The sequence below is a fragment of the Mauremys mutica genome, chromosome 8 (assembly GCF_020497125.1).
Source record: "Mauremys mutica isolate MM-2020 ecotype Southern chromosome 8, ASM2049712v1, whole genome shotgun sequence".
NCBI lineage: Eukaryota > Metazoa > Chordata > Testudines > Geoemydidae > Mauremys > Mauremys mutica.
In genome coordinates, this window is record NC_059079.1 from 45,573,782 (window position 1) to 45,595,812 (window position 22,031).

Consider the following 22,031-nt stretch of genomic DNA (forward strand, 5'->3'; position numbering starts at 1 on the left):
GGTCGGCACCGGACCAGTTGAGAGGCCCGCCGCTGCCTCCGCACTGCTCTCCATCGGCACCGGGTGCCACTCCCCCCAGATCCTCATACTCAGAGACCTCATACTCAGAGGCAGACTCCTATCGCTCCAGCCGGTCATGGAGCAGGAGATCGGAGTCGGGGGCGAGCCGCCACCGTTACCCACAGTGGCAGCAACAATGGCAGCCACCATCGCAGTGGCTGTTTTGGACTCCCTGGGCCTACCACCAGTGGGTAGGCCAGGCGTTCGGCCCGCGATCAAGATCGGCTTCGGTTTCCTCTACTTCGGTAGCCCCGGCGCAGCTGCCTCCTCCACCAGCACCGTCGCCGAGCAGGGGTGTGCCTTTCTCAAACACAGCACCCCCTAGCAGGGCAGCGGCACCGGCGACGGCTTCAGAGCCGGCTCTGCAGGCACCGCATGATACGCCAAGCCGTTCGCTGGTGACCCTGGGACCGGTCGCGGTACGGCGTTTAGAGGAACCGGCACCGCAACCATGGTACCGTGTGCCGCAGGACCCTGAGGGACTGCACGCAATGCACGAAGGACCGCTCCAGGTGCTCTCTTCGTCGTCCTCCCCGGATGAAGCGGTTTCGGGCACGGCCGCGGCACCGGCCCTCGAGGACACGTGTATCCTCCAGCAACTGCTCCACAGAGTGGCACAGAGTCTCGTGATCCAGGCGGAGGAAATCGAGGTGGACGTGGACCCTGTGGTGGACATCCTGGGTCCCACGGGGCCATCCAGGGTGGCCCTCCTGCTAATAAAGTCTATAGCGGATACGTCCCGCACCCTATGGCAGACACCAGCCTCGTTGGCCCCTACCGCCAAGAGGTCCGAGCGGCGCTATTTCGTCCCCTCGAAGGGGCACGAGCACCTGTACACCCACCCCTCTCTGGAATCCCTAGTAGTGGATGTGGCCAACCAGCGGGAGCATCAGGGGTTTCAGGGGGTCAACGCCAAAGAGCAGGGATGCAAAGAAACACGAGCTCTTTGGGCGAAAGGTGTACTCCACGGGGGGCCTCCAACTCCGCATTGCCAACAAACAGGCAGTTGTAAGCCGATATGGTCACAACACGTGTTCGGCCACGTCGAAGTTTGCGGAGCTCCTTCCCCAGGACTCGAGGCAGGAGTTTTCGGCCCTAGTGGAGGAGGGCAAACTGATTTCCCGAGCCTCCCTCCAGGCCGCCTTAGACGTGGCGGACTCAGCCTCACGCACCCTGGCCACGGGCTTGGTCATGCGGCGGGGAGCCTGGCTCCAGGTCTCGGGCCTGCCCTATGAGGTCCCGCAAACAATTCAAGACCTCCCCTTTCGAGGGGCAGATGTTATTTTCTGAAAAGACAGATAAACACCTGCATAGCCTAAAGGACTCGAGGGCCACGCTTCGCTCGCTAGGCCTGCATACCCCTGCGACCCAGTTTAGGCCGCAGGCGGCCCCCCGTCCATACCAGCTACAGACTTACCAGAAGCCGAGTCACAGGCGGAGCAGAAATGACAGGAGGCACCCCCAACGCCACCCATCTGGCCAGGCGTCAAACCAGTCGAGGCCATCATCGGGGCCTAGACCCCCTATTTGATGGTACGGTCGAGGGAGACCTACCAACCGAGACTCTGGATCCTTCCACCTCTACCTTTGGGTCACGTCTGTCCCCCTTCTACTATGCCTGGTCCCGCATCACATCGGATGAATGGGTGCTCTGCACAGTAGAGAGGGGATACTCTATCCAGTTCTCCTCCCTCCCGCCCCACCAACCCCCCTCCCCGTCCCTTTTCAGGGACCCATCTCACGAGCAACTTCTAACTCAAGAGGTGAAGTACCTCATGGAGGCAGGGGCGGTGGAGGAAGTCCCACGGGAGCTCAGGGGAACAGGCTTCTACTCCCAGTATTTCCTCATACCAAAGGCGAAAGGGGGCCTAAGGCCCATTTTAGACCTGCGGCAGCTGAACAAGTTCATACGAAAACTCAAGTTCCGCATGGTTTCCCTGTCCTCGATCATTCCCTCCCTGGATCCAGGGGATTGGTATGCCGCCCTCGACTTAAAGGACGCCTATTTCCACATTGCCATAATTCCTCGACACCATCGATACCTCAGGTTCGTCGTGGCCGGTACCCATCTGCAGTTCACGGTGCTCCCGTTCGGCCTGTCAGCCGCTCCCAGGGTCTTCACGAAGTGCATTGCAGTCATGGCCGCCTTTCTCCACAGACAGGGCATCTAGGTGTTTCCCTACCTGGACGACTGGCTCATAAAAGGTCGTTCCAGGGGGCAGGTAGAGACACAACAGATAGAGTTCATAGGCGCTGTTCTGGACTCCATTCACGCCAGAGCGTATCTGCCGGAATCCAGGTTCCGTGCGATTTCCGAGCTCATCCTAGATCTGCGCCGTGCCCCGGTAACCACGGCGCAAGTGTGCCTTTGGCTGTTGGGCCACATGGCGGCATGCACCTATGTGGTGGCCCACACCAGACTCTGGCTTCGCCCGCTACAGTCCTGGTTGGCGACAGTTTACTGCCCGGCCAGGGACCCTCTGGACTTGGTGGTGTCCATTCCCATTTTGGTGCTCAGCTCGCTGTGGTGGTGGCTTGACCTGTGGGAAGTGTGCAAGGGTGTCCCCTTCGCTGCCCTGCAATCCTCCCTCTCCCTGGTGATGGACACCTCGGATTGAGGTTGGGGAGCGCACCTGGGTCACCTCAGGACGCAGGGCTTGTGGTCGCTGGAGGACCTCGAGTTGCATATCAATGTCAGGGAGCTGAGGGCGGTCCGCCTGGCTTGTCTGACCTTCCGGTCCCACCTGGCTGGCAGATGTGTTTCAGTCCTTTCGGACAACATGGCGACAGTCTTCTATATCAACAAACAGGGGGGTGCACACTCCTCTCCCCTGTGCAGGGAAGCCCTCGCGCTGTGGGATTTCTGCGTTCTCAATGCCACCCACCTGACGGCGTTCTACCTCCCGGGGGAGCAGAACGGTCTAGCAGACACCCTCAGCCACTTGTTCCGGGGTCACGAGTGGTCCCTTTGAGTGGATGTGGTGTGCTCAATTTTCCAGCTCTGGGGTTTTCCCCTGTTAGAACTGTTTGCTTCAAGGGAGAACAGGAAGTGCCGATGGTTCTGCTCCCTCCTGGGGCACAGCCGGGGGTCTGTGTCGGATGCCTTCCTGCAGTCCTGGGCGGTCGGTCTCCTCTACGCCTTCCCTCCGTTTCCCCTGATACACAGGGTGCTCCTGAAAATTCGCAGGGACCACGTGAGGGTAATCCTGATAGCCCCGGCGTGGCCGCACCAGCATTGATACACATCTCTCCTGCACATGTCAGTTCAGGCGCCCCTGTCGTTGCCCCTGCTACCGGACCTGATCACACAGGACCGGGGCTCCCTCCGCCATCCGAACCTCGAATTCCTTCACCTCACAGCATGGATGCTCCATGGCTGAACCAGGCGGAGTTACAATGCTCCCAGCAAGTTAGGCAGGTGCTGCTGGGTAGCAGGAAACCATCCACTAGGGCTACCTACTTGGCAAAATGGAAGCGCTTCTCCATATGGTCGGGCCAGCGAGGTCACAACCCGCTGGTGGTCCCAATCTCAATTGTCCTAGACTATTTGCTTCACCTAAGACATCTGGGCCTCTCCCTTTCCTCCATTCACGTTCACTTGGCGGCCATATCCACCTTCCACCCGGGGGAAAGGGGTGCCTCGGTGTTTGCGAACCCGCTGGTTGGGTGTTTCCTTAAGGGTATGGACAGGCTCTTCCCACATGTGCGTCCACCGACCCCTGCTTGGGACCTGAATCTGGTTCTCTCCATCCTCTCAGGGCCTCCCTTTGAGCCTCTGACTTCATGCTCCCTGCTATACCTGTCATACATGACCGCCTTCCTGGTGGTGATCACCTCGGCCAGACGGGTGTCGGAGCTTCGGGCGCTAACATCTGAGCCCCCGTACACTGTCTTCTACAAAGACAAAGTCCAACTTAGACCTCACCTGGCCTTTCTACCTAAGGTCGTATCCCAGTTCCACATGGGCCAAGATATATTTCTCCCGGTGTTTTACCCGAAACCACACTCCTCCATGAGGAGCGGAGGCTCCACTCCCTGGATGTCCGCCGGGCCTTGGCTTTTTACATAGAGCGTACCAAGCCCTTCAGATGCTCAGCTCAGCTCTTCGTCGCAGTGGCAGAGAGGATGAAGGGTCTCCCGGGCTCCTCTCAGCGTATCTCTTCGTGGATTGCAACCTGCATCTGGGAATGCTACCATATAGCTAAGACCCTGGTCCCTCCGGTCACGGCCCACTCCACCAGGGCGCAGGACTCCTCTGCGGCGTTCCTGGCTCAGGTCCCGACTCAGGAGATTTGTAGGGCGGCCACGTGGTCCTCCATTCACACATTCTCGGCTCACTACGCCATCACGCAACAGGCGAGGGATGATGCAGCCTTCGGTCATGCAGTCCTCCAGTCAGCAGTGATCTCTGACCCCTCCTCCTAAGGTTAGGCTTGTGAGTCACCTACTTTGAATGGACATGAGCAATCACTCGAAGAAGAAAAAATGGTTACCCACATTTTAGTAACTGTTGTTCTTCGAGATGTGTTGTTCATGTCCATTCCAATACCCACCCTCCTACCCCTCTGTCGGAGAGCCGGCAAGAAGGAACTGAGGGGGTGGAGCATTGGCGGGCCCGTATATAGGGCGCCGTGGTGGCGCCACTCCAGGGGGCGCCTGGGCCGACCCTACGGACGCTGCTAGGGAAAATCTTCCGGCTGGCGTGCACGCGGCGCGCACACACCTACTTTGAATGGACATGAACAACACATCTCGAAGAACAACAGTTACTAAAAGGTGGGTAACCGTTTTTTAGCTAATCATGTTACAGTATGTTAGGATTGGTTAGGTAAATTTTAGTAGAATAATTGGTTAAGGTATAGCTAAGAATATTACTATATAACAGTGGTCCCCAACCTTTTTGTCACCAGTAGCACAGTCATGTTTTCAGAAGAGTGTGGCGGGCGCCAACAATTTTTCAAGGCTTATTTTTTATTTGTACATTAAATAATACAAAAAAACATATTTAATATTACATAATATATAAATCCAGAGAGAAGAGAGAAGCTGTGAGGACAGAGAACACTGGCGCCCGCAGCCCCGGAGTACCTCTGTCCCCAGCAGGTGCGGGGGCCTGGATTCTCTCCCCTGCTGGGCACTAGGCGGGTCCCGTGCCTGCCGGGGACCGAGAACACTGGCACCCTCAGCCTGCAGCCCCGGAGCTCTCTGTCCCTGGCAGACACGGGGACGCAGCTTCTCTCCCCTGTGGGGCACTAGGCAGGCCCCGCACCTGCCGGGAACAGAGAACACTGCGCCCGCAGCCTGAGTTCTCTGTCCCCGGCAGGCGCAGGGCCGCTGCTTCTCTCCCCTGCTGGGCACCAGGCGGGCACAAGTAAATGCCCCAGAGGGTGCCATTGTGCCCGTGGGCACCACATTGGGGACCACTGCTATATAAATTAGGGGCAAACAGGAAGTAAGTTGGGATTTGAAAATAAGGAAAAAGGAACTTGGATTTAAGCTTGCTGGAAGTTCACTCCAATAAACATCGAATTGTTTGCAACTTCGGACTTCGGGTATTGTTGCTCTCTGTTCATGTGAGAAGGACCAGGGAAGTATGAGAGTGAAGGAATAAGCTCGCTAACATTATGCCCCACCTACTTTAGTCCAACGAATTAAGAACCAAAACATTATCCTACCCAAGCACTTTGGTGGAGGTGTCCATTTTTCTCCATTGCATGTTATCCTTTCAGATCCTGCCAGAGTACATCCTGGGTAGCACCTGTACTGAACAACATCACCCTCCTGATATTCTGCTTTCTCCCCACTGACAATTTCTGCCAAATCGATGTCAGGTGGATGTGGACACTCTTGAACTGCAACACACACATGTGTTAACCTATTACTGATGGGGGTCGAGGGGGAACAGAATTGAAGAAGCAACAGTGTTACATCAATTTTATGTGTTAAGTTCTTTGGGGTAAAAATTGTGTCTTATGTTAGATGCTGTAGAAACACAATGAGGCCCTGATCTTGACTGGGGTCTTTGTGGCTAGAACAAAACAAATAATAATTAATGGGGGATAGTTCCATCATCAAAATTGATTAAAATAAAAGTCTGACGTGTGAGAGCTTCATGAATGTTCAATGGGTAACTTGAAGAAACACTGCTCCTCGCATTTCCTGTGTTAAAACATTATTTTCACTGATGTACATCATAAGAAGCTCCAGTTAATTGACATAAGAAAAGAAGTAATATTGTTTCTGTTTGCAATTAATGTCTTGACCTTAAAGTTGATACATTATTAAGTGATGAGAATAGGTGTAAGGGGATCTAAATACAAGTTTAAGCTAGGATATGGTGATCTAATTTACACCACCGTACAACATTATCTTTGAATATTCCTAATAAAGGGTCATGTTCTTTATAAGCTTTCCACATCACCACACTTTCTTATATTTCTAAGGCCCAGATCCGGCACCATTAGAGTCAGTGAGAGCTTTGACACTGACTTCAGTGAGTACAGGATCAGGCTCTGAATGAATATCAGCTATATTTTAAGGTAGGAAGAATGCCTTCTTGCCTCTCAGTTTGGGGTAATTGCTTAGAGAGGTAAGTCCTCCTCAACACTTGTGTTGATGCAGAACACCAGTCTAACCCTTTTCTTGGGGGAGGCAGAATAGCATTCCAGTATTTCTGATAATTGAAAAGAAACCAATGATTATCCATGCTAAAATATGGGAATTTTCATTAGAGTGCTAATTCCAGCTTTTTGCCAGCGTCAGTTTATCAAAAAGACACATGATAAATTGTCTAATTCATAAATATATAATGCTGTCAGAAAAAGGGTGTCAAAGTGTGTGATGGCCAGGCTTGTCCATATGTGAAGAAGTGGCTTGCAAAGCATCGATCAACAGAAGACACAAAATCATGGAAAAAGATACCTGAAGAGACAGCACAAACAGCAAACTGATATCGTATTTGGGTAGACAATGAAGAATATCTTTCAGGTGTGCAATAAAAACGTACATTACTATTATAAGATATTCTTGCTGTTGAAATTGTGTGTTCTGGCACTTTTTTTTTTTAGGATTCGAGCTCTGGTTCTCCTTCATTTTAGGTACTGTGAGAAATTTTACCTGGTTTTGTATTACCAACCTGGAGAGTTTGGTATCTGTTTTAAGAACACATTACATTCCACATTATTTATACAACTGACTGATTGATTATTAAAACATAGTTTTTCAAATAAACACAGTGTCTGGGGGAAAAAGAACTAGCAGAAGTTAATCTTAAATGAAAGCTTTCTTACCAATACATATAGGTACTGGAGACCAGCCTTCAGAGGTACAGGTAGTTTCATTAATTCCATTTTCAGATTTATATCCATGATTACATCGAAAGGTTTTTTTTTTTTTCAAGTTTGTCCACTATTTTCCCATTTTCTACCCTTCCACATTGTATTGCTGAACAAAAACAGAACAACATAATCAAAAAGACTATTGCAGATAATACACAGGAATACATGGTATATTGTACACAACATATTGTACTACCATAATAGCACTGCATCATTAGTAGAGGTGGTCGATCTAGAAAAATAAGTGTTTGACATCTGTTTTCTCAAAAAGCACAAAATATTTTGTGAAAAAAACTTGTGATTTTATGACAAGTTTAAATGAAATTTTTTGAAGTGTCACCCAATTTTTTTTTTTAAACTTTAAGCATTTTTTGAACACGGTTAAAACTTTTTAAAGCACCTGGACTTTCTACAGTGACTTACACACTCAGGACCCAGAGTCCCATTGGCTTTCAGTGGTAGTTAGGATCTGAGGTGTCAAAGTCACTTTGAAATTGGGCCTTAGGCTTTAACTCATCTGGGTGTTTCTGAAAACATGACCCCAGATACTCTAGATCTAATTAAGTCACTGACAGAAAATCAAAGTTAATTATAGTTCATATGAAAGTACTGGAAACATGAGCTGAAAAAAATTCTGTTAACTCTTAAAATTGTCAGGGTCCTTGATTAAAACATGGTTGCTCTCTAAACTGAATACGACCATGGTTGCAATTTATAGCATAAACTGGATGTTATCTGTGTCTTGTAACTTTGGCTTGACTAAGGGTATGTCTACACTACAGGAGTAGTTCGATTTAACTTAGGTCGAATTTGTGGATTCGACCTGATGAATTCGAATTTGTGTATCCACACTAAGGACACTAATTCGACTTTGTGAGTCCACACTAACGGGGCAAGCGTCGACATTGGAAGCGGTGCATTCTGGGCAGCTATCCCACAGTTCCCGCAGTCCCCGCTTCCCATTGGAATGCTGGGTAGAGCCCCCAATGCCTTCTGGGGGAAAAAATGTGTCGAGGGTGGTTTTGGGTAACTGTCATCATTCAACCGTCACTCCCGCCCTCTCTCCTTGAAAGCGCCGGCGGGAACTCTGTTCGCGCACTTTTCTGGTCAGTGACAGCGCAGACACCACAGCACTGCGAGCATGGAGCCCGCTGCGATCATCGCTGCACTTATGGCCGTTGTCAACTCCTTGCACCTTATCGAACACCTCTTTCTCAGTCAGCTGCTGAGAAATCGGGCGAGGAGGCTCCGGCAGCGCGGTGAGGACGTGAAGTGTGAGAGTGGCACAGACCTCTCACAAAGCACGGTACGCCGCGCCGTGGAGATTATGGTGGCAATGGGTCACGTTCATGCTATGGGACGGCGATTCTGGGCCCGGGAAACAAGCACGGACTGGTGGGACCGCATAGTGCTGCAGGTCTGGGATGAATCACAGTGGCTGCGAAACTTCAGGATGCGTAAGGGCACTTTCCTTGAACTGTGTGACTTGCTGGCCCCTGCCCTGAAGCGCCAGGACACCCAGATGCGAGCAGCCCTGAGTGTGCAGAAGCGAGTGGCCATAGCCCTCTGGAAACTTGCAACGCCAGACAGCTACCGGTCAGTAGCGAACCACTTTGGCGTGGGCAAAGCTACCGTGGGGGTTGCTGTGATGCAAGTAGCCCACGCAATCGTTGACCTACTGCTCTCAAAGGTGGTGACCCTGGGAAACGTCCAGGTCGTCATAGATGGCTTCGCCACTATGGGATTCCCAAACTGCGGTGGGGCTATAGATGGCACTCACATCCCTATCCTGGAACCAGCCCACCAGGCCAGCCAGTATATTAACCGAAAGGGCTACTTTTCAATGGTGCTGCAAGCACTGGTGGACCATAAGGGACGTTTTACCAACATCTACGTCGGGTGGCCGGGCAAGATTCATGACGCGCGTGTGTTCAGGAATTCTGGTCTGTTTAGACGTCTGCAGGAAGGTAGTTTCTTCCCGGAACACAAAGTAAGTGTTGGGGATGTGGAGATGCCTACAGTGATCCTCGGGGACCCAGCCTACCCGCTAATGCCCTGGCTCATGAAGCCCTATACAGTCGCCCTGGACAGTGACAAGGAGCTCTTCAACTACCGGCTGAGCAAGTGCAGAATGGTGGTGGAGTGTGCTTTCGGACGTCTCAAGGGGAGATGGAGGAGCTTACTCACTCGCTCGGATCTCAGCGAAATCAATATCCCCATTGTTATTGCAGCTTGCTGTGTGCTCCACAATCTCTGTGAGAGCAAGGGGGAGACCTTTATGGCGGGATGGGAGGTTGAGGCAAATCGGCTGGCTGCTGATTACGCTCAGCCAGACACCCGTGCGATTAGAAGAGCCCAGCGGGAAGCGCTGTGCATCCGGGAGGCTTTGAAAGCTAGGTTCCTCAGAGAGCAGGGTAACCTATGACTGTCCAGTCTCTCTACAGAGAAGCTGAACCTGCCCCTGTTTCAGTTACTATTGTCTTTTTTCAGCGGTTACATACCCCGTTCACCAGGTTTCCCCCCTTCCAACAGACGTTTAAAAATAAAGTTATTGGAACATTTTTAATTAACAAAGTTTTCTTTACTAACGAATTCTCGTTCAAGGGTTACAACAGGGACGCAGACTGTGTTGGGTACGGTGTGCAGTGATGTACAGACCGCTTCTACACTCGAGGACTGACAGGCTCCTGCTCCTACAGCGGTCTCTGGGGGGAGGACGGTTACCGGAGGGTGTGCAGGAAGGGGTGGGTTTGCAGGAAGGGGTGAGGGGTGTGTGGGAAGGGTGAGTAGGTGTGGGTGGATGATGGCTCTGGCTGGGGCTCAGGGCATCGGAGAGGTTCATGGCTAGGGTGGAAGGGCATGGTAAGGGCAGCCTGCCTTGCCATTTGTGGATGCCAGGCGCTCGGACCCTGGGGCAACATACACCTCCCAGACTGACCTGGGGCAGCAGACACCTCGCAGAGTGACCCAGGTTCCTAGTGACTGCACTCTGTGTGTGACCTGCTGTTGATCCTGCCCCCATGTCTGTACCCTGTTAATGGTGGCTGTCCTATGCAATTAACAAACCCCTCCCCCACCCTTCACACAAAGTCTTCTGCAAAGAAACATGACGGAAACAGTAATGAACAGCAAACTATTTTTAATACTCAACTACACAGTTGGGGGATGAAACTGGGATTTGGGATCGGGTGAGCCAGGAAGGCAAGCAATTCTCATACTTTAGGGAATGAGAGCTGTTTGGTACATGAGCGCTTGAGTCACCTGCTGGTCTTCCTGCCGCCACCTGTCCTCCCGTTCGCTGTGTGAGCGCTGCTGCTGAGAGAGGGTCTCCCTCCACTGGCTCTGCTGGGCCGCCTCGGCTCTGGAGCTGGCCATCAGTTCAGAGAACATCTCGTCCCGAGTCTTTTTCTTTCGCCGCCTAATCTGCGCCAGCCTCTGTGAGGGGGATGCCAGGGCAGTTCGGGAAAGAGCCGCAGCTGTGTGATGGGAAAAAGGAAGTGATTTCCTTCCAAAGATACATGTTTGCGAACACTGAACACAGTCTACTCAGTTTCTGTGAACAAGACCATACAGGGCACCTAATCTCATGTGCTCTCAGGACAAGTTCGAATTTTCGGCATTCGCTTTCATTGCCTGGGGTCTTGCACTGGAGTTCGGACAAGCGGGGCAGGACAGCAGAATCCGTAGCAGCCAGGCCTGGTAAGCCGGAAACTTTAGGCTGCTTAACAGTTAATGGATAGCAGGGCCCTCCTGCTGCAGGCAATCTGGAAAGCATAAAGTCTGACCCTGTTCCAGCCCCTCGCGGCTGTCCCCGGGAAAGATCCCTGTATGCTTTTCCTCTGCAGCCTACAACACGTGGCTGTTAAACGACGGTCATTTTTATGCAAAGGAAAAGTCAAGCATTCACAATAGTAACATTAAAGTAATTCCCCTAATTAGATGCAGCAGTCGCCGAGCGAGATCACCCTGAGGCGGGTCTCCAGGAGAAACAGAGAGCGAATGCTGTGTGAATCCCTGCACAGACCAGGGCCCTATGCTGCCATGCTGGTCGAAGCGATGCTCCCATTATACCTCCTGATGGCCTGGCGCGGAAGAGTGTGCTTCCACGGAGCACCCAACAAGGCACCTCTCCCCAGGAACCTCCTGCGGAGGCTTTTCGAGTACCTCTCAGAGAGCTTCGTTGAACTGTCCCAAGAGGATTTTTGTTCGATACCTATATGCATTGACCTTCTTTTTATATAGTTTTTATTCCTGTTTTGTTAAGAAATACATGTTTACATGTTTATAGCACTTACCGACTGATCCTTCCCCTAATTCGGAGTCCGGGTTAACGGCCGGGGAGGGTTGGTAGGGGATCTCTGTGAGGGTGATGAAGAGATCCTGGCTGTCGGGGAAAGCAGTATTGTAACCGCTGTCGCCTGCCTCGTCCTCCACAAACCCTTCCTCATCTTCCCCATCGGCGAACATCGCCAAGAAACTGCCCCTCGACACTATCCCATCCTCAGAGTCCACCGTCACTGGTGGGGCAGTGGTGGCAGACCCACCGAGAATGGCATGCAGTGCCTCGTAGAAGCGGCATGTCTGGGGCTGGGCTCCGGAGCGTCCGTTTGCCGCTTTGATTTTTTGGTAGCCTTGTCTCAGGTCCTTGATTTTCACGCGGCACTGCGTTGCATCCCGGCTGTATCCTCTGAGTGCCATGGCTTTGGAGACCTTCTCGTAGGTCTTTGCATTCCGTTTTTTGGAGCGCAGCTCCGAAAGCACAGACTCATCGCCCCACACAGCGATCAGATCCAAGACTTCCCGGTCAGTCCATGCTGGGGCCCTCTTTCTACTCTGAGATTGCATGGACTCCTCTGCTGGAGACCTCTGCATCGCTGCCAGTGCTGCTGAGCTCGCCACGACGTCCACACAGGAAATGAGATTCAAACTGCCCAGACAGGAAAAGGAATTCAAATTTTCCCGGTGCTTTTCCTGTATGGCTGATCAGAACATCTGAGCTCGGACTGCTGTCCAGAGCGTCAACAGAGTGGTGGAGTATGGGATAGCTCCCGGAGCTAGTAAGTTCGATTTGCATCCACACCTAGCCTAATTCAACATAGCCATGTCGAATTTAGCGCTACTCCCCTCGTCGGGGTGGAGTACCGAATTCGAACTAAAGAGCCCTCTAGGTCGAATTAAATGGCTTCCTGGTGTGGACGGGTGCACGGTTAATTCGAATTAACGCTGCTAAATTCGAATTAAAGTCCTAGTGTGGACCAGGCCTAAGTGAAGGCAAAGTGAAAACTCTCACTAATGAGCAAATTCCCTTTTAAAACAGGAAGAGCATCCAAATGTAACTACCAAGTACATTAAATTATTAGAGTTTGTTATCCTTCTACAAGTTTCTACAGTGCCTAGCATAAAACAGCCCCGATTCTGAGTGGGGCTATTGCAATACAAATAATAAACAATAATACTGATAAAGTGAAGAGAAGGAGCTCTCTCCTCTAAAATTGTTGCTTGATTTATTCAAGTTTTTTTGACCGATTAGGATTGAATGTGTTCAATAATGCTAGATGAGGTAATGCTGCACATTACCTGTAGTACTTAAAGTTAAATGCAATGACAACAGCATTCTAAAGTATGTTGTTTTTTCATTTAAAATCTATGGTTGAGATTTTTCAAATCTAGACAGATTTTAGCCATATAAACGTCCCATAAATTAATGGGAATGATGTGGCTAAATCCCCTCACTGGCTTTGAAAATTTCATTCAATATTTTATTTTGTTTAATCCATTCTACAATATCTTGCTATCAACCTAATCACCAAAATGTAGGTGCTATATTAGTTTTATTTTTATAATAGCACTATTTTGTCTAATTTTGTACATTGTTGGCTAATTTTTGTGTAGTCCTAATTTTCCTTTAAGATTGTGTTTGTGATATTATTAGTGTACACATATATTGCATTATCCCTAAAAGGCATCAAAACCGGTTAATGTAAAGTCATACAAAATGAAGTGTAATGATATTCAAAGAATCACATATGTACTGAGTGCATATAATTTTCTGCTATCATTACTGTATCAGTTTTGGTCACTCTGTAACAGGTATTGTGACAATTTGGAGAAGTGGGTTGGATAATTTATGAGTTTTGGCTGATGTTATGAAATTATGAAATTGCCGTATTGGGGAATGCTTCCATATGGATGTGGAATCCACCATTTGCTGATAAGGCTGTAAGCGAGGGCTGGGCAAACTTTTTGGCCCGAGGGCCACATCTGGGTGGGGAAATTGCATGCAGGGACATAAATGTAGGACTGGGGCAGAGGGTTGGGGTGTGGGAGGAGGTGCGGTGTGCAGGAAGGGGTTCATGGAAAGGGGTTGGGGCAGAGAAGGGGTGCGGGGTGCATGAGGGGTCTCAGGAAAGGGGGTTGGGATGCAGGAGGGGGCTCAAGATAGAGGTGCAGGGAGGAGTGTGGGAGGGGACTCAGAGCAGGGGGTTGGGGTGCAGGGGGTGTGGGGTGTTGGAGGGGGCTTAGAACAGGGGTTTGGGGTGTAGGAGGAGTGTGGCAGAGGGCTCAGAGCAGGGGGTTGGGGTGCAGGAGGGGTGTGGAGTGTTGGAGGGGGCTCAACAGGGGTTTGGGGTGCAGGAGAGTGCTCAGGGCACGGGATTGGGGTGCAGGAGGGGGCTCAGGATAGGGGTACAGGGAGGAGTGTGGCAGAGGGCTCAGGGCAGGAGGTTGGGGTGCAGGAGAGGGTTGGGGTGTGGGCTCCGGCCTGGCACTGCTTACCTGGAGTGGCGCCGGGGTGGCACTGGCACCCACAGGGGCCAGTGCAGGCTCCCTGTCTGCCTTGGCCCCATGTTGCTCCCGAAAGCAGCCAGTGCCATGTCCCTGAGGCCCCTGAGGGGGGGGGGGGGAGCAGAAGGCTCTGCGTGCTGCCCTCGCCTGTGGGTACCTCCCCTGATGCTCCCATTGGCTGCGGTTCCCCATTCCTGGACAATTATTCAAAAAAGCAGCTTCCAGGGTGTGTCAAATGGTAATTACAGATTCAACGCAATCTCCTACACCTTCTGTATCTACAGTGATAATTGATGTTGATAATGATAACTCTGAGGCACTGCAAGATCCTGAAGTGCCTTCTGAATCATCAAAGATTAAATTATGTTCAGTAGAGTTTTAGTATTAAGTGTATTTTTAGTGATCTGGGTGTACACCATGCGCTGCCCATAGTGATATATAGTGTCATAAGATAACCTACTGTATAGAAAACTTTTACCTGTATACCTAAGTGCTTCAAGAAGCCACGCTCTCTGCAGTTCAGTACTACTACTACTATACTTTATCCATTTTATTGTATTCTAATTCTTTGAAAATTGGTATTCCATTGGTAAGTATAGCGCTTAATTACCAGAATTTTTTATTAACTGGCACCCCCCATTCTCTCAACAGATGATTTGGTGGGGGAGCTGTGGAAAACAGTAAGAGAATTTGCCCTCTACCTTCATCTCTGTAATTACAGCTGATCTGTGTTGCAGAGTTGCTTCCTGGGAACTTGGCATTGGTGGTTTGCTGAGAATTCTGGAAAAGGGGGTTGACTGAGTGTCCTTTGTGACTGCTCTGTTCCAAGACTGGTGTATATAATGAAAGTAAATAAGCAGCATACGGCCCATGTACAGTGGGTAAGTAGATCAGTACATCTTGTACTATAAAAACTGCAATGTATCTCTCTCTTTTGAAGGACAATATAGAGGAAATTAACCTTTTTTAAAGCTCACTTACGAATGCATCTGGGTATAGGAGACCATCCTGAAGAAGTACACTCAATTCTGTTGTTGTCATTTTCTGCTATATACCCGGCATTACATTCAAATGTTCTTTTTCTTCTCTGGAAGAAGAAACTTGGCTTTACCCTCCCATTTTCTATGTTACCACATGAAATAGCTGAAAGCAAAGTAAATACATAAACTCAGACATACTGCGTGTAATCTGAAATCTCTGGTTGTATATTCTGCTGATATTATTTAGCACCGCTTAATACATTTAAAGAGAATGAAAAAGGATTTAAACTTGGTTGGAGCCATTTAGAAAAGCTGAGGAACGTCTTCTGGGTGAAACGAAATGAAAACTCTCCTAGTAAAGGTTTAAAATTAAAACATTCTCATGGGTAACTAACACTGGAATTACTAATGAAAGTTAATTAAGACATTAAAATAGGCAAAGCAGTTTATATAACATGACTTTTTTTAAATTGAGCTGTCACCATTGCTAATGAATCCTGCTTGCTGCCCTGATTTTCCCAAAATGCACTAATGCAAATATGGTTAGGCAGCATGCAACATATGGACAAACACACACAGTTGTGGTAGCAGAGAAGTTGCTGTATGAACACTAGAGGTAAGGCAAATAATGGATTTTTCATCTTGGTGACAAAAAAATTTGAAGAAAAATGTTTTGGATTGAGCTAAAAATGTCCCCCCTCCCAAATTTGAAGCAAATAAAAATACCCCAATATTGTTTTGGGTTGAACAAATGGTTTCATTTCAATTTTGAGCATTTTGTAACACTTTTAATTTTTAAAGTAAAATGCAAGAAAAATTTGAAACAAGGTTTTCTTTTTTTAGAATAAAAAATTGTAACCAAAAAAAAAAAAAGTCCAGAGAAATGATTTAATTTTTTTGAGAATTTTTAAAGGTTTTTTTTATTGAAACAATTTGGCAAAATCAACACAAATTTATGAAATGTTGCAGAGTTGCTAAATCTGCATATTTCACTGAAAGCAGTTTTGGTTGAATGATTTCACCCAGCTCTAATTAATAGAACTCACCTGTGGTTGGTGGAACTGGGTGAGATGAGCATGTCAAGACCATGTCACAATAACTTAGTGATGCTTAATCTATGTGAAATATTATGGAAAGGGGGCAGCAGTGATGCAAAGAATTGTGCATTTCTGGCATAGTCAGCTGGTATAAACTAACTAACAGCTAAATTTGGAGAGGAAGAATTTTCTGTATAGCTGTTAGACATACAAAATGACAGTTACTCCGTTAGCATCTTCAAAAGAGGCTCTGCCCTTGAAGCAGTGTCACTGCTTTACCTTGCCCCTCAGTTGTACTACTAAGTCACCATCAGCTTTTTCTACCCCAATAGGCCTAGGTGGTGGTATGTGCTCAAAATCTTTTCCTTTCAGCTATCTCTATACCTTAACATGGTCTTTTTACAAGTCTATATTTTATTTGTATCTTAACATCTTATCTAATGCAGTGGAGCACACCCATAATACCAGAATGGCAGTATATCCAAGCTGCGTCATCTCTGTGCCTCAAAAGTTTGGCCTGCAATTTTAAAGTGCTGGTGTAGTGTAGTGCTGTGCCCTGGACTCTGTCCTTACCAATGTCTTTTAATGGCTGACCTCTTGTTTATAATCCCTTCACTGCTGTCCCCACACTCTGTCAATATTGCATCACAGATGTATGCAAATTTTAATTTAAAAGGCAGTCTTAGTGGTTCAAAAAGATCAATATTGTCCAGTAATTCCCCTCCCACATGTTTCCTTGAACAAGTGAGCCAACTGACTCCCATCCAGCTGTATGGGCTCCAGGTCAGTAAGGTTCCTAGGAGCTAGGACAGGTTTTAAATCTAAGTATTATGGTATCTGAACAAGACTGATCTAAGCTAGGGTGAATACAATGATAGATCCCACTGCCCTTGATCTAATGCCTTTTGAAGTCAATGGCAGATCCTATTGATTTTAATGGGTTTTGGATCATGCCAACTAAGTGGAGAGAAATTCAATGTAATGCAAAAGAAGCACTTACAATAATTTGGACTATATTCTTCATAAAACTCACTCAAATTCTCTCTCTGTACCTTGATATTTAAGGTGAGGTGGTGGAGGAGATTAATACTCAGTCTCCAAAAGCATTTGTTGAGAGCAATATGCAGAGCCAAGTGCAACAGTTCATTAGCCTCCAAAGTCTTTGGTTTACTTTATGGAGCACTGAAATGATATTGCTGAGCTTTAGTGTCATTCATGTATCCTCGATTTTCTGTACTGTGCACTAAAAATGATTAAAATATTCAATGGACCTAACTATATATAGTGAAACCTGTACTTATTAGGCAATCTCCTGTCTTAAGACCACCCTGAAGAATCCCCAGACATGTAGAGTTCAGTCATCTTGTACCTTCATTAGGACATCACCCCTTGTTGAGCAACTAATTTTTTGTCAGTTACTTGAACAGTTTTTTAAAACAGGCTACACTGCAATTTGATACTGAGATCATGGATTGGGACTGTCATCCTTTACTCAACCAAAAACAGCATGAAGAAACCACACAAGCACAGCGGGGATCCCAAATAGCCATGTTTACAAAAAATATAAAAGCATATAAGCCCTAACTACAAAGATACTGATGTTCTGACTGAATTCTGGTAGCTCCTAAAAGATAACAAAGTGAGCTTCACTAGAGAGCTCACGAAGTATTTAAAAGGATACTACACTGTACACTAGTGGGAGTCTGGGTTCAGTCCAGGATGGAGGCTCACCTTCATCTTTCAGCCTGATTTTTTTCCCATGCCCACTAGTACTATAATTTTTTTTTAAATAGTGGAAGAGAGGAGAAGAAGGTTGATAGAGTGGGGAAGGAAATGGAAATAGAGTAAAATTCTGGACCCAAGGAGGTTAATGAGAGTTTTTCCAATTGATTTTAGTGGAGTCTGGATTTCTTATAACAGTCAAGGCTTAAGGCCAGATTGCAAAGGTATTTAGGTGCCTAGTTCTTTTTGGTTTCAATGGGACTTAAGTGCCTATGTGCTTTGGAGTATTTAAGTAGGAATTTATCTGAATCTTTATGGACCTAAGTCCCACTGAAACCAAAAGCAGTTAGATGCCTAAATACTTTTACAAACTGGCTCTTAATTGCTCTTTGTGAAATAGTCACACGTATGAAATACTTAAAGCTAGGCAAATATTTTTGAAAGCTGGTTCATTAATACTTTCTCAAATAAAAACCGAGTTCATGTTTGCTGTTGAATGTGTATTGTTACATTTTGTTAACAAATATTCAGAAAGTTTGTGAAAGCATCTTAAAATTCTGCAAGCTTTACAAGTTGGAACACAAATGGTTATGAAATTCACTTGATATGTGTTTTGTTTGTTTTTGCTATTTGTTACTCATTAACCTCCTTCTGAAATGTTTCAGTCATCGAATCGGTGAGCAGAAACAATAAGGTGGTTTCCAAAAGGAGATTAGGAGTTGTCATGCATGATTTGACCTGGCAGTGCTCAGTGCTTCAGGGGGAAGATTTAAGAAATCCCATAAAGGGCAATTACAGAATAATTTGCCCATAGGGGAAATTTCTTTCCAACCCCCTATAGTTGGATTTATGCCCTGAAGCATGTAGGTTTATATGTGCCCAATCTAATGTTCATTGACGGAAAGATTCCTTTTGACTTCAGTGGACATTGGAATAAGTAAAAACAAGGAGTCCTTGTGGCACCTTAGCGACTAACAAATGTATTTGGGAATAAACTTTCGTGGACTAAAACCCACCTCATCAGATGCATGGAGTGAAAAAGACAGTAAGGAGCATATATATTCTAGCACATGAAAAGATGGGAGTTGCCTTAGCAAGTGAGAGAGTCAGTGCTGATGAGCCAATTCAATTAAGGTGGAAGTGGCCTAATCTCAACAGTTGACAAGAAGGGGTGAATACCAAGGGAGGGAAAATTACTTTTGTAGTGTTAACGAGGCCAATGCAATCAAGGTGGCCCATTTCCAATAGTTGACAAGAAAGTGTGAGTATCAGCAGTGGGAAAATTACTTTTTGTAGTGAGCCATCCACTCCCAGTCTTTATTCAGGCCTAATTTGATGGTGTCCAGTTTAGAATAAGTGTTAATCTAGCTAATAAAAAAAACCAAGGAGTCTGGTGGCACCTTAAAGACTAACAGATTTATTTGGGCATAAGCTTTTGTGGGTAAAAAACCTACTCCTTCAGATGCATGGAGTGAAAATTAAAGATGCAGGCATTATTATACTGACACAAAGAAAAGGGAGTTATCTCACAAGCAGAGAACCAGTGTTGACAGTCAGTTCAGATCATAGAATATCAGGGTTGGAAGGGACCTCAGGTCCAACCCCCTGCTCAAAGCAGGACCAATCCCCAGACCGATTTTTTACCCCAGTTCCCTAAATGACCCCCTCAAGGATTGAACTCACAACCCTGGGTTTAGCAAGCTAATGCTCAAACCACTGAGCTTTGGACATAGTCCACTCCCAATAATTGATGAGGGGGTGTCAATTCCAGGAGAGGTAAAGTTGCTTTTGTAGTGAGCCAGCCACCCGAGACTCTATTCAGGCCCAAATTAATGGTGTTAAATTTCCAAATGAATTTTAGTTCTACAGTTTCTCTTTCAAGTCTGTTTCTGACATTTTTTGTTCAAGTATGGCTACTTTTAAATCTGATATAGAATGTCCAGGAAGATTGAAGTGTTCTCCTACTGGCTTTTGTATATTACTATTCCTGATGTCTGATTTGTGTCCGTTTATTCTTTTACGTATTCTTCATCCGGTTTGGCCAATGTACGTGGCAGAGGGGCATTGCTGGCACATGATGGCATATATCACATTAGTAGATGTGCAGGTGAATGAGTCCCTGATGTGGCTGATGTGGTTGGACCCTCTGATGATGTTGCTAGACAAGATATGGGGACAGAGTAGGCAACGAGGTTTGTTACAGGGATTGGTTCCTTGGTTAGTGTTTCTGTGATGTGGCGTGTAGTTGCTGGTGAGTATTTGCTTCAGGCTGGGGAGCTGTCTGTAAGTGAGGACTGGCCTGCCTCCCAAGGTCTGTGAGAGTGGGGGATTGTTTTCCAGGATAGGTTGTAGATCATTGATGATGTGCTGGAGAGGGTTTAGCTGGGGACTGTACGTGATGGCCTGTGGTGTTCTGTTGTTTTCCTTGTTGGTCCTGTCCTGTAGTAGTTGACTTCTGGGTACCTGTCTCACTCTGTCAATCTGTTTTCTCACTTCACCAGGTAGGTATTGCAGTTTTAAGAATTCTTGATAAAAATCTTGTAGCTGTTTGTCTCTGTCTGAGGGATTGAAGCAAATTTGGTTGTATCATAGGTCTTGGCTGTACACAGTGGATCATGTGATGTGTCCTGGATGGAAGCTGGAGGCATGTAGGTAAGTATAGCAATCAGTAGGTTTCCAGTATAGGATGGTGTTTATGTGACCATCACTTATTTGTACTGTAGTGTCCAGGAAGTGGATTTCTTGTGTGGACTGGTCCAGCTGAGGTTGATGGTGGGGTAGAAATTGTTGAAATCCAGGTGGAATTCTTCATGGGCCTCCTTCCCGTGGGTCCGTTTGATGAAGATGTCGTCAATGTAGTGCAAGTAGAGGAGGGGCGCTAGGGGATGAGAGCTGAGGAAGCGTTGTTCTAAATCAGCCATAAAAATTTTGGCATACTGTGGAGCCATGTCGGTACCCATAGCAGTGCCGTTGTAACTGTTGGATGCTCTCGTTATTATGGAGGTGCTGGTCATGGCTCCATAGTTAAGGTGGTGTTGGAATTTGTACTGAAAGCAGGACTTAACCCTCTTTGTTACATAGTTTAAATAGTTATTTTGCACTAAACTTGGCTCAGTTTTTCTTCATAGGTTAATTGAAATTTCTACAGGTATTTCCAGGTTTATTTTGAAAGGCTTTATAGCTAAAATATTAGCAAGATTTTTTTTGCAAAGTTTGTATAATGTATCTGTGCAGATAGAAAGAGACTATTGCATGTTGTAAGAGGACTAGGGGAAGTGATTACTGAAGTCAGGGAATAAAATTTTACGGGGACAGTCCCAGGAGGCATTTGTGAGTGAATGTAGCTTAGCGCAACAGAAAACACCAGCTACCATTGTAAATGTGTCTGGTCTGTTTCTGAGATCCAATCTATTTGAAAGAACAAAGAAACAGTTCCTCTTACCCAGACATTGTGGTGTGGGTGTCCAGATTTTCCCACTGCATGTGATCCATTCAGGTCCCATCAGGGTGTATCCAGGATTTCACTTGTACTGCACTTTGTCACTCTCCCAATACACTGATTGCTCACCACTAACAATCCCTCCAAAATCAACAGCAAGTGGCTTTTCACATGCTAGAGCTGCAATAGCTGCACAGACAGTATTGTTACTGTTGGGTGTAGGGAAAATTGCTAAGATTTTGTAAAATTATTCTGCTTACTAATGAATGCCTTACTTGTGACTTTGCACACTTCATCTGTTTTAATAATTGATACTTCATCTATCACCACAGTACCAGGGAACATTACTACGTAACTCTCAGTCACTGAAATAACCTGACAGCAAAAGGGAGAAAAGAAAAGGAGAAAAGTGCTTTCAATTAAACAAAGACTTGGCTGAATTGATGAGCCTTGCACCATTCACTGAACATCAGCAACAGAGCACTGACTTACCACCACAGGGAGTGAGCACCATAGTTGTACACCCTCCACATCCAAGAATGTCCTGCCTCCAACCATCAAAAGTGCACATCAAGCGACTATCTGAAACAGTGCTCCAGCTGATCTCAGTTGTCACAATGATGCACAAGGAGAAAAAATTATATATATATTCTGTTTACTGATTGTGCATAGA

At 47.1% G+C, this 22,031-nt stretch overlaps 1 long non-coding RNA gene across 1 annotated transcript; it reads right to left on the reverse strand.

Moving 5' to 3' along the window:
* Positions 1–5,775: 5,775 nt before the first annotated feature.
* On the reverse strand, positions 5,776–15,322 carry LOC123376731. Its single transcript, XR_006581913.1, has 3 exons — positions 15,162–15,322; positions 7,350–7,503; positions 5,776–5,912 (listed from the first exon to the last, which is right to left on the reverse strand). It is a non-coding gene; the product is annotated as an uncharacterized LOC123376731 (long non-coding RNA).
* Between the last annotated feature and the right edge of the window lie 6,709 nt (positions 15,323–22,031).